The 13,798-nt window shown below is 42.5% G+C and overlaps 1 protein-coding gene across 1 annotated transcript in view; it reads left to right on the forward strand.

The window, feature by feature from the left end:
* The first annotated feature begins 4,530 nt into the window (after positions 1-4,530).
* Positions 4,531-13,798, forward strand: part of PCDH15 (protocadherin related 15) — a 1,296,732-nt gene continuing 1,287,464 nt past the window's right edge. The window contains 1 exon segment of the mRNA XM_053307474.1: positions 4,531-5,253. The gene's annotated coding sequence lies outside the window, so the exon portion shown is untranslated.

The raw sequence follows: 13,798 nt of genomic DNA on the forward strand, positions 1-13,798 counted from the left end.
CACTCCAATTCAAGATGGCAGACACATTAACTTTTCAGGTGTAAGTGGGCTAACTTGTGAACCACCTAGCCAATTTGAACCCAATTTGCTACAGGTGTAAGGATACATAGGAACACTTCAAGGGTGTTGTTTGTGATGATGCCATCCAGCCCAATTCAAGATGGCAGATACATGAACATTTGAGACACAAGGGGGTGGGTGGGTAACTTGTTAGCAACCTAGTCAATTTGGACCAAATTTAGTTCAATAGTAGGAATAGCAAAAGGAAAATAGGCAGATTTGTTCTTACTAGAACAACTTGTTTAAATTTTATCATGTTCCAGTTCTTCTCATTCAAGAGCATGTATGATTGAGATACTCATTTTGACAATTTGGAATGTTAAAAAAAATTTTTTTTTGTCCTAAATATGCACCTATTAAAATGTGCTTGAGAAATGCCAACATTCATCATGTCTTGACTACTTAGAGTTCTCTGCCAACCTTCATGGCTGATGATACTGCTCTGAAGCTGCTTTGGAACTCCTGTCCCCAGGAAGTTATTGTTGGTGGGCTTCAGAGAGCTCTAACCAAGGTGTTCTTTGGAATGACAGTGAGGCTCCAGAAGTGCTGCTGCTATTTCATGCCTTTACATCCCCACCTTTCATTCATATTATAGAGGAATGTTTGTTTAGAGATTTGCAGTGTAGAAATACTGGGCTAGATAGACCATGGGTCTGACTCACTACAAGTCATTTTCATATGTGTTCATAAATGAGCTGAGAAGGATAGGTCAGACATGAGGCAAATGGGAATGTGTTTAGGTTGAGATGAAGGCTAAGTGACGTTTTTATAAGGCAGCATACTCAATGCAGCTGTAAATGGTCAGCCTGATGGATGATCTCCAATTGGGAATTGACAGAGGAAGTGTGTCTCTGTTCTTCCTTTTGGACCTCTCTGCAGCTTTCGATACTATGGACCATAGTATCCTTCTGGATTATCTGAGGTGGTTGGGAGTAGGAGGCACTGCTTTGCAGTGGTTCCATTCCTACCTCTCAGGCAGATTCCAGATGAGATCACTTGGGGACTGTTGTTCTTCAAAATCTGAACTTTCCTATGGTGTCCCTCAAGCCTCCGCATATGTTTAAGATCAACATGAAACAGCTGGGAGAGATCATCAGGAGATTTGATGCAGGGTGTTATCAGTATGCTGATGACACCCAAATCTTTTTCTCCATGTCAACATCATCAGGAGAAGGCATAACCTCCATAAATGCCTGCTTGGAGGCAGTGATGGACTGGATGAGAGAAAACAAGCTGATGCTGAATCCAGACAAGACGGAGGTACTTATTGTGTGGGGTCAGAACTCAAGAGATGATTTTGATCTGCCAGTTCAGGATGGGGTCACACTTCCCTAGAAGGAACAGGTACGCAGTCTGGGGGTGCTTCTGGACACAAACCTCTCCCTGGTGTCCCAGGCTGAGGCAGTGGCCAGAGGTGTCTTTTATCAGATTCAACTGATATACCAGCTGTGTCTATTTCTTGAGATAAATGACCTCAGAACAGTAGTACTTCCGCTGCTCACCTCCAGACTTGACTACTGCAGTGTGCTCTATGTGGGGCTGCCTTTGTACATAGTCCGGAAACTGAAGTTAGTCCAGAATGCGGCAGCCAGGTTGGTCTCTGGGTCATCTCGGAGACACCATATCACTCCTATCTTAAAAGATCAACACTGGCTGCCAATAAGTTTCTGGGCAAAGCACAAGGTTTTGGTTATAACCTATAAAGTGCTAAACAGCTTTGGCCCTTGGTATTTAAGAGAATGTCTTCTTTGCTATGAACCACACCACCCACTGAGATCACCAGGAGAGGTTCATCTGCTGTTGCCACCAGCTCCTCTGATGGCTACTCTGGGAGGGTCCTTCTCCCTTGCTGCCCTGAGGCTTTGGAACACACTCCCTACTGAAATAAAATCCTTCCATCTCCTACAACTTTTAAAAAGGCAGTCAAGACATATTTGTTCACCCAGGCTTTTAAGTAGATACTGTTTTAAAAGTCTGATTATTTTTAATAGCTTTAACGTTTTAAATTTTAAATTGTTGTAATGTTTTAACCTTTTTGTTTGTTGTTTTTATTGCTTTGTTGTAAACCAACCAGAGACTTGCATTTGGGGTTGTATAAAAATACATTAAATAACAATAAATAAATCCATACAGGTTAGGAGAGCTAGGTCAGTGAATTCTATTTGCTACTCCACGCCCCAATCTATTTATTGGTCCTTTGCCTTGTGTCTTTAACAGCAGCTTCACACATTGAAATTCAACAGTTAAGTTTTCCCCAAAAGTTGGCATGGAGCAAAGCTACACTTGTCCAGTTACTAGGTGCCAGCCAGCTATGGAATAGATGAATTCATGGCCCTCATGGCCGGCAGAGTTTACAATTTGAAAATAATAACATTTTATCTTACTGTTTTATTTGTCATTGCATAGGAAATTACTCCCCTTTCCAGAATTCTTGAAACATTTGGCCTTTTATATTCTGTTTGAATATATTCTACAGATGCTTGGAAGTTGCGCTTATATTATTCATGCATTTTCTCTCTTCTGGCAATTTCCTGTTCCCCAAGAATATCTAAACCAGGGTGGAAAGCAAAACCTAGAGCAATGGAGATCATTTCTCAGGAAGGAGACTCTCAAACTGCATAAATGAAATCCTGATTGTTTTTAAAAAGGAATCAATTTCTTATCAGTAATATTAGGATGGTAACACCCTCCACTTGAAAGAATATAATACACCATTTCTGATGTGTACACTTTTTGTTGTTAACGTTTCGTACTGTTGTCCTGTCAAACAGATTCTACAGGTTTTTCCAGTGCTTCAAAATCCAGCAGAACCTGTTTGCCAGTGGGCAAAAGTTGTGGGCATGTATACCACAGAATCAATGACTTTCTCATACTGCCTTCAGCTCAGATTATTGTCTCTGTTATTTGAATTTGTCTGTCTAGTTTTGCAGGGCAGGGCTGAACATCCATGTTCTCAGTTTGACACTTCTGATTTTTGGCAGAACTGAAGGATATTTGGTATTTCTTCCTTAATGCTGTGCCCTCCAGGGGGCACAGCATAGATTCATAGCATAGATTGAAAGGGGGGGGGGTATATGTCCCTAGGCCCATGAAGTAAGTGAGCTTGCTGACTAGAAAATAGCTTGCTCTTTGCTCTGAGTCTGCCTGCCTCCCTGGCTGTTGGCTCCTGACTGGAGTGTGTGACATTATTTGCTTAGGAGCAAGGAATGGGCATGCTGTGAATGTTTTGTTTTTCACCATGTCCACATAGTTCTTCTGCAGCAAAGAAGAAATGGAGGGAGATAAGGTGGCAGGGGGCCCAGTGGCCCATCTTCACTTCTTTTCCCACTTCAACTTTGCAATGTCCCTGTTGATTTCCCCTTCTCTTGGAGAACAGTTTAAGGAAGGATGTACAACCAACCAGAGGTGCACCTTAGTAATTTTGGAACCTGGACCTCAAGGCCTTCAGAGGTCTCCTTCCCCTGCAAATTAAGCATCATCAAGCTCAGCTGGGCGACCACACCACCCGGGACAGACTAATGAGGATTTGGGGGGCCCCAGGGGCTGTGGAGGCCCTGGACTTCAGCAAAAAGTCCAGGGGTAAGAGCACCTCTGCAACCAACATGCCCAAGACTAAAGTTCTTCTTCAAACTTTGGAGCTCCCCCCCCCCTTTTAACTGGGTATCAAGAAGTTAGAAACAGGTAGTGCCCCCCCCCCCACACCACTAGACAACGGTTGCTGTTGCCACTGTCACACTTGTGGATGAGTGGGCATCATTCTAGGTCCACCCTTCCTAGAATATCTATCAATCGGTTGTCTTTCCTGGAGTAATCATTTCCTGGAAGGTACAGACACCACCCTTCCTACTGCCCAGGTTCTCTATGTATGTCTTGAATGGGAATATTTGGAGAGGAGGTGAGCTCTCCCGCCAAGCAATTATAGAATGGCGACCGTGCGATAACGTCACAGAACTCTAAAGTCAAATTGACATCTATAAACAATAACCTTTTCTCTCCACCCCCCTGTATCCCTGTGCCCTTCCATCAGTGCACAAAGTCGTGTGTGTGTGTGTAAGTATGTGTAAAAGCGAGAGAACGTGGGAAGAGGAGCCAGAAATGCAGAGCGAGTGTCGCCACCAATAGCCACTTTCTCTTTCTAAGGTTTCGGTTATCATGTCAAGAAAACGCCAGCGACGTCCGTTTCACTTGGCGGAGCGTGAAATAGGCGAAGGGGACGGCATGTCCAAAATCCTCTTCAAAGCAAGCCATGAATCTTCTCAGAGCCTCCATAGCCACATGATCTGAAGCAGCCCTAGCGTCCCTCACGCCATGCACAGCCTGAGTAATGAGGTGACATTCTTTTGCCTTGTTTCTCATCCGACTGCGCCAGAGAGAGCGCGAGATTGCTAAAAGCTCAGCGCTTCTCTGGCTGGAGTGCTGCAACCTGCTGCCTCCTCCCGCTCGCCCTCGCTCCCTCCCTACATTTGTCTTTGCTGTTGCGGCAGGAAAACGAAGCCGGCCGGCTATCCCCGGTGTACCGCGTTGATGTGTGAGTGACCCTCCCTCCCCTCAGGATCTGCAGGCGTCGTCCGCTTGTTTGCTGTGATGGCTCTTCATGCTCTCAATGAAGCCCCGTCTCCGTAGGGTAGGGAAGGGAGCGGATACCTTTCCCTTGTTAGGCTGGGCGAAGGAGAAGCGCCTCTTCTAAGCACAGGCGCCCAAGCACTCTGGAGAAGTCTCTCGGCGCATGTGTGTGCGGCGTCTGCTCCATCGGACTCGCCGCTCCCGCCGCCGCCGCCGCCTCAGCGCCCTTCTCTTTTTTGGCATCAAAGTTTTTTCATCCTCTTCTTCCAGCTGATGCACTTCTCTTCCCGCCACCCAACCCTCCTCCTCCGTCCCCAGACCCATATTTCTGTACAGCCATCCAGTACAGGTTGGAAGCCCAGGCAGCGGTAGGGAAAGCAGCACCGCCTTCTTCTCGGCGCCCCCTTTCTGTGGAGAGACTCCAGAGAAGCAAAAGGAGCTTCCCTCAGCCCAGGTGGCGCCAAACGGGGCGGGCGGACCGGCGGGGAAGCGTGAGGACGGAGGGCGTCGCAGACGTCGTCGAGGCTCTCCTGTGGGTGCCTGTGAGTGAGGGAGAAGCCGCCTGTGGAGCAGAGGCAGCCAGTCGGCCACTGGGGCTTGGAGGGAATTGACAGCTCTTCCGTTTGGGAGGTAAGACAAATCTCCTCCTCCTCCTCCTCTAAGGTTCGGATGATGGTGATGATGATGATGATAACAACAGCAACAATAATAAAGCCCGCCTTCCACTTGCTTGAAACGCTTTCCTGGTCGTCCTTTTTCATGGCTGGTGGTGGTTTCTGCTGCTGCGAAGGTGCTTTGGAGCGCCTGCTGCCTCTGGAAAGTTGCCGTTGGTGGGCTTAGAAGGGGTCTAGCAGATGGTGTCTCCTTCTTCCTTGGAGCGACAGTAGGGCTGCCTAAGTGCCAATCATGGTTCTGTGCTTCAAAGGCAATTGTGTCACAGAGCAAGGAAAGTGAGGGGGATCTGAAGGTCATCTACTCCAACCCCTGGAAAACCACACAGGCAGGAATTAAGCTGCTCCCACTTCTCCTCTGGTCCTGTTATAAAAGCGGCTTGTTGTTCTTCTGAAGGCACCGGGTGCTTCAGATGTATGAGGCCAGAGGTGTCTGTAGGCAAAGGACAGGCTTAGCAACTGGAATGCCCCAAAGCAGGTCAGTAGCACCTTGTGCTTGCAAAAGTTTTTCTTCCCTTCATGTAAGATGCTCAGTAGGCATCATTCTAAAGGAAGAAGAGGGTTTTGCTTTGACACAGGCTTTTCAGAGGTAAGACAGAGTTTAAAAATAATAATCCCATTTTCCTGAAATCATCATCCTTGGACTACTTTATGTATCTTCCTCAGGCAGTAAAAATCTTGGTATGCAGTTGAAGACTGGTTCCATTTTTTCTGTTTACTCTGAAGAAATTACTTTTTTAATGCCCCCCCCCCCCAGTTATCTAAGGCATTTGCTTGTACACTAATATTGAGCGGAGGGCCAGTTTTTAGCAGCTTAAGTAAAGAACCACTAAGAAATCTAGAGTGGCACAACTTTGCTCTCACTATTTCTGGGATTGTTGGAAAGTATATGAGGAGAATCTTATGTAGCTAGTATAAATGTATGACAAAACAAATACTTTTATATATTTTGAAATTGCATAGGTGGAATTGAAGATTATTTCCAAAGGAAAAGTTGTGCTAAATGCAAAGGACTGGTGGCAGAAAAAGTGGTTGTGTTTGTGCTTTAATATCCGCATATGGTAATCGGCCAGATAAATGAACCAGTTAGTATTCTGTTCTTGTAATACTTGGTGCAGTAAAGAGGCTGCTGTTATATTTCATTTCTGATCTCATTTGTGGGATGGGGATAATGCTGGTTGTATTGTCTGCTGCCTCACACGTGGTGCCTTCTGTCTCAGATCTTGGGCAGCCTGTAAAGGTAGATGGGAGCTTTACCCCTTGTATTTGCTCCAATCCTGTTTGACTGCTGAGCAGTGAGTGAAGCCTTCCTGAAGGTTAGGAGGCAGCAACTGTACCAGAATCAGCAGCCTGTTTATTTCTTCCCTGGAACTCCGGGTAGGTAATTCCACACTCACTGGGATATTTTCACAGTATCTGCTGTGCTGTTTCCGCCTGAATTGTGGGTTTTGGCACTACAGACAGTACTGCTAGCTATGGAATTCATCATTAATGCTGCTCTTATGCAGCAAAGCTTTTCTAGTGCATGATTAAAAACAAACTGGATTGAGAGAATGAAATGAAGTAATGCAAAATGGATGGATCAGCACATGCAGTCGTGCTCTGAAATAGGAGATGGCTCCTCACAAAGTTTAGTATTTATGCAATGTAATCCTATGCATGTTTATTTAGAAGTAGTCCTATTGATTTCAGTGGTCTTCCCCGCCCCCACCCCAGTATGTACAGGATTACATACTAGGATTATTCTCCTACTAATCTTTGAATGCAGGAGATTCACTTATTTATTTGTGACATTACACCTCATACCTCTACCAGAAAACTCAAGTGGATGTTGCTAATCCACTTTACAGTATGAATGGTTTTAAATGCAAAAGTCAGTCTAGAAACTCAAATAAAAGTTGATTTACTGAATATTCTATTTGATGAGATATGGGTAAAATTCCTTCCATATGATTCTTATGAGGTGTGTGTTTTCCCAGTCATATGCGCGGAACAAATGCCTATTCCTCACAGATCTGTCTTTTGCATTTTAATATTTCTGTGAAAGATATGTGGTGTATTTGATAACTTTGACAACACTGACATTCTGATGGGATGAATTACTAGTGTGCTTTTTAAAAAGCCTAAATAGAGATGTTTTACAGTAAAATCATGAGGTTATCAAAATATAGAATATTCGGTATCAATTCATCAGCAACTTGGCTAAAAGTTAATATTAACTAATCCTGCATTAGAAACAACTGTAACAATAATAAAAAAAGATCCAGCAATGATTTTATAAGAACTATGTACCCATTAGTTCTGTATGTTAGTAGCTGCAACAAAAACTTGCAGTAACTTAGAGAAGGATTTCATTGGCAGCAGGAGGGGAAGATGTCAAAGACTGGTCAATCTTCTTAAACAATGTACAAATCATGCATGATCGCCTTGTCACTTTCAACAGGGCTATGTTGTGTGCACATAATGCACCATGTTGAATGTAGTTTTTTAACTTTTTATTTTGGATGATATACAATAGAAACTAGAAGTAAAACATTCTCCATTAAGTGAGATGTCCAGAATAGAAAAAAAGAAAGGTGGCGGCGGGGAAGGGGCATATAAATGGTAAAGAATGTGGATTAAGATTGTTTTATTGCATGTGTACCTGCCTTTTACACAAATATAGAAACATTGTTAGCAGATATTATCACTTGTATATAATGTTTGTGCTGGAAGCACCACTTATGCCACCCTCTGGAAGGCACAGTGACTAGCTTCCAGTGTATTTGAATAAAGTACATAGCCTAGCAAGTACTTAAAATACTGAAACGGCAGTCTGAACTTGCTCTTGTAAGCATGAATTTCTGCACAGCATAAATTATATCTGTGGATTTTTTTCCTGGTAAAAGATTGTGTGTCTTTCAGTAGAGCTTTACCTGTCTATTTTCTTCTGCTTTCAAGTAGTACATTTTCCTTAGTGACAAAATTCATGAGTGTTTGAGCCCTCCTTTGGCATTGTTGGAAGGGAATGTTACAAATAATTAGATATACAATGACATTCAAGAGCATGTTTGCAGGGCTCTTTTGTTTTTGGTTTTAGTGTCTGAGTGCCCACATGCAATTCAGTGTATTTCTCCCTTTCTTTCTTCCTTTTTTGTAAACTGCTTCTAATAGAATTGCACAATTACTTATGCTCAACTACTCATATTTCCTATTTACCTACACTGCAAACTACTACAGGAAAAGAAGTAGAATTACTTCATTTATTGAGTCCTTTGCTTTGAGTGATACATTGTGGCAGCCCTGTACAGACCACCGAGTGCCACACTGATCATACTTTCTGATACTGCTATGTACTGGTTCAAGGGTATATAAATAAATAAAGCAGAATATAAATAGTTGTAGTAGCCTTGCTCAGTTCTTTGAATCCATGATAATGCCAGTTTAAGGGTGGGGGAGTATGCTAATAGTGATGTTGAATGACTTGCAACAGTGATATGCGATGTTTGTTGGGTATCTGCATGGTACCTGTATTTTGTTTGTTCTGGCTCCAAATCCACAAGCTCACCTTTACAACTTCTCCCTCTCAGTATTTTCTTGCTTTGTCAGTCTCACTGAGCATTTTAAGGATTAACTTGATATAAGTAGATAATGGTTTTGGATGGACTATACTCTCTTTCGTGGAACTTGTTCCTTCTCGTTCAGTCACTGTTTGGTATGCTTCTTCTCTGATTGTGTCCCTGCAAGAGAGAACAGAGAGGTGAGAGGTGAGCCAAAAGTGTATATGACTGTTCAGTTTCATAAGTCCTTGAGCTTCCTATTTCTTTCCCCAGGGACTGGTATGAGATTACACATTGTCTCACATGAACTCTAAGTTGTGCTTAATATGTGCTTGCAACTCCTTGCTGGGGAGTGGAAGTTCTTGTGCTCCCCACACCCTGGGTTCCCTTGTCTCTGATGTGATCACTGGTGTTCCAGGCAAACATATTGAATGGAGAAGTACAGACTGATGGTGTAAGTTGGTTTTTATCTCCCTTTTCTAGTTCTTAGCAGAAGGTTTCTTCATTGTACTGGAACAATGGCATATGCTCTTGTTACACAGGCCATTGTGACAACTGAAGGGCATTGGACTGGTATATGATCTGATTCACCTTTCAGCTTTTGGTACAGAGCATAGGTAAGACAAATGAATGAGGCCTAAAATATATTGTGGAATTGTTTCTGGTTGTCTCCCCACAGTGCAATTAATACAGGCACATTTTCATGTGCTCTTGGACTCTCTAGTTTAGCAAGTTTAGCAAACTTTAGTGAGTGCAAGTTTAGCACTCCACTTTATGGCAATCTCATCTACACTGAGATATACAAAGGTAGCATCCTGCCTATCTTCCACTTCCTTTGTATGTGTGTTAAAGTAGGGGTTCTCTTCTGATGGTACTCCAGATGTTGCTAAACTTCAACTCCCATCACCCCTAGCTATAATTTACTGTGGCTGGGGATGATAGGAATTGTAGTTCTGCAACATCTCCAGTACCAGTGGTTGGGAAAACCTGTGCTAAAGGATTCCAAGAGAGGCTAGAGGTATGGAAAAGGTAGGAAACAACTGGAGTTTCTCATGCTGTTTCTTATCATTTCTATACACTAGCACAAATCCCATCTCTTTCCTAAGCCCTCTATATATGCCAGAAGATTTAGTGGAGGGTTGAGACTTGGAGGCAGACCCACACAATATCTGACTATTAAGCTAAGCCAACATTTGCGAATCTATTCCTATATCATGTCTGAGCATCCTGGTAAGTTTGCTTATATATTCAGTGTTTATTATTCAAAGGCTTGTAAATTTTTAAAAAAACTTCTTTAACTAATCAGCTGCTTCAAAGCCAATTAAAAAGCATCCCTCAAAGGTGTACATGACTTGCTAGCACTGCATTTATATATGATATGTTTATTAGCATGGAAATGTCAATGAAAGAAGATCTGAAGAGTTAAAAGCTGCTAAGACTACAATATACTTAAATACAGAGGAAAATATTTATAATAATAATATTTATAAATATTTGTGATGTGATAATCCTTGCAACATTGTAGTTCTGCAGAGTATAGTTCACTATCGTAGGTATATCTATGATACTGATATATGCCATCATGATTGCTGACACAGCAACTCTTAAAATCAGACTGCAAGGCTGAAATCCTTCAATCTGATTGCTGAATTAGCTTCAGTAGGTCAACATGCTATCCTAAATTCCCCTTAGTGAAGTAATATGCTTCTGTGATAGAATAAACTGGACCTAAAAATCACGATTGTATGAGCTATCCATATGTAATATTTATATCTTAACATGTTTCTCTTTGGTGAGCAGTAAGCTGATGTGATAAATACATCTATGAAGCAAATCAGCACACATGAGTCACTGCACAATAGCCAGTCTTGGGCAGCCTAAGGCTCAGTATATAAAATGATTGTGTGAATAAGCCCTAAGGAATATGAGAATACATATAAAAATATTGTTTGGGTAGTTACTAGCTTTGTTGCATTATCAGCAGATGTCATTCTCATTGCTATGGTGATATTTTAACTTTAAAAAACTTCACATAGCCCAACAGGTCCTTATTTGTCAGAAAAACCTCTTGTCGGTTCTAATTTAGTTGCAGAAATCCTTGGGTAATTGAAAATGTGTACACTAGAAGTAACCGGAATATAAAATAAACTTCCATTCCATTGTTTCACAGAAGAAAACAATTGATTATGGAAAATTCTGAATACCAAGAATGCTTTTGAATATGGCACAGTGAGGTTTTCCCTTACCACTAACATGCACAAACACCTGTTGTAAAGAAGCAAGGCTTCTTGCTGAGAGACTGTGGTATGAAGGTGTGTCTGAATATCAGAATTCTACAATTTTTTCACAGGTAGCCACTATGAAAGAACAATCTGGCTCTGCATGTTGATAATTATGATGTCTCCTGTCTAATGGCAGAGAGAGCTGAAGGAGATTGCTATTGCACCTGCTTCTCTCCTTCTGACTCCTAAGTAACATTAGCTGCTAAGGTGAGATAAAAGTGGATATAAAAACAAGAGTCTTGTAGCACCATAAAGACTTGCAAACTTATTTCAACATAAATCTTCACTGATTGCAATTCACTTTTCATGGATTACAGTCCACTGCAGTGCATGCACTTAAGTGGCGCAGTGGGGAAATGCTTGACTAACAAGCAGAAGGTTGCCGGTTCAAATCCACGCTGGTACTATATCAGGCAACAGTGATATAGGAAGATGCTGAAAGGCATCATCTCATACTGCGCAGGAGATGGCAATGGTAAACTCTCCTGTATTCTACCAAAGAAAACCACAGGGCTCTGTGGGAGCCAGGAGTCAAAATCGACTCTACCGCACACTTTACTTTACTTTACAGTCCATGTACAAAGTGTCATCCTCAGCTGGAAGGCATGTGTGTGAAGAAAATGAACACATCACATCCCAACAGATAAAGAGCAAAATATTGTAATGATGGGTTACAATATATATACAATAAGCGACCACATATGCAAAAGATAAGTATACAACATATAAACAGTATATCTAGTTATGCTCAAAATATTGAGGGAAGCACAAGGGTTCCCTGTTAGAGCCTGAATGGTAGACCCAGACCTGTTAACAATGGGATCTAATGTATCTGAAATATGAGAGTTACAGTGGATGACAACTGTTATGTGAGGGTAAATGGATGAGATAATTTGGAAGCTTCTAGTTATGTGCATCAGTTTCCTGCAAAAGTGATGCATCATAAAGTTATACTGTGGTCTCCAGAAAGTGAACTTGCTGCATCGATTGGTTGATAGGGTAGAAGTTTCTGAAGTCTTGGTTGGATTTCTCAAGAGCCTCCTGTCCAGATGATGATGATATCTTCAGTGTTTTTCAGGCAGAAGAGAGGCCTTTGGGGGCAGGTGTGGAAAGTGTTCTAAGTCAATCCATTAAAACGCTGGCATACTGTGCTCTGGACTGAAGTTAGTGCCATGACAGTGCCATGGAAGCACATGCATTTGGAGTAGACTATAGTCTATAGAAGCTTATACTGAAATAAATGTGTTTAAGGTGCTACAAGATTATTTGTTGCTCATTCCGCAACAAACTAACATGTGTATATCTCTGGAATTGAATATAAACAGATTTAGTCTTTCTCTGTTTGTGTAATTGTGATTCTTTTCAACTGTTGGTGGGAGAGCTGTTTGAATTGTGGGTAGCTTAGGAGTTTGTTCTCTCTAGCCCTGAAGACCAAGAAATTGATGTTTTGGTAGCCCACTATATGCATTATATTTTGCAGATAAAAATCACTTGCATCCATGCCAACTTGGAAGCTGTTGTAATGACAAGGCTAGAGACAACTACTTAGGGTGGTCTGTAAATGGAACTGCTCTGGGGTGATTGGCGAATACCCCTAAATGCAGTCAGTCTTTGTGTGGGGAATTAGCAAGCTGGGGTGGATCAGTCCCAAGTCAGAATAGTTTTTGTGCAAAGTCCTGGTCCTGGGGAAATGAACTGACAGAGAGGTTAAAGTTCAAAATAAAGTAAGGTTTTATTTGGGATTCAGGGGTACAGCGGAATAAGAGAGTTGATTAAAGCAATATTACTACTAAAATACATTACAAAGATTAACCAGATACTTGCAAAGAGGTGATTTAGCTTAGCATCCAAATTAAATGACTTCCAGGCTGGCTAGAGAAAAGAAGGCTTTAGAGAGACAGATTTTTGGACATAAGAAAAGAGCAGGGATAGGGAGAGCCCAGAGGGATGCAGTGATTATCATACAACCTTGTCCTTCCTTTAGTGGCAATTGGACCCTCATGGCTCAGGCACAAACGAAGGACCTCTTTCCTCAGGGATGGAACCAGGTAATGAAGAACTAAAAGCACTCAGAGGTTGGGCAACAAAGGTGAATCCAAAGGGTGTCTTTTCTCGTGCAGCCAGCTTCTCATAGCAGTGAGGCAGGCTGGGTAGATCAGGCCAGCGAGGAAGGCCAATCAGGAGGCAGAGAGCAAGTATGGTGCAAAGAGCAAGACATGGACTGGTGTTATGGCAGGTGCCAAATCTGTTGCCCATACAGTGGGTGACTCCATGGTATAGAGACTAAATGAAGCACACTTGGAGCACACTTGGAGAGGAGAGCTGGTCTTGTGGTAGCAAGCATGACTTGTCCTCTTAGCTAAGCAGGGTTTGCCCTGGTTGCATTTGAATAGGAGACTTGTTGTCTGTAAGCTATTCTCCTTAGGAGATGGAGCCGCTCTGGGAAGAGCAGAAGGTTCCACGTTCCCTCCCTGACATCTCCAAGATAGGGCTGAGAGAACTCCCTGCCTGCAACCTTGGAGAAGCTGCTGCCAGTCTGTGAAGGCAATACTGAGCTAGATTGACCTATGGTCTGACTCAGTATATGGCAGCTTTCTATGTTCCACACTGGTTCAAGAAACTAGAACCAGTTATAACCCAAAATGGGCCCTGTGGCAAAATACTGGCTGCTCCTTCTTCCTGA

This window comes from Hemicordylus capensis, chromosome 3 (assembly GCF_027244095.1).
Source record: "Hemicordylus capensis ecotype Gifberg chromosome 3, rHemCap1.1.pri, whole genome shotgun sequence".
NCBI classification, from domain to species: Eukaryota; Metazoa; Chordata; class Lepidosauria; order Squamata; family Cordylidae; genus Hemicordylus; species Hemicordylus capensis.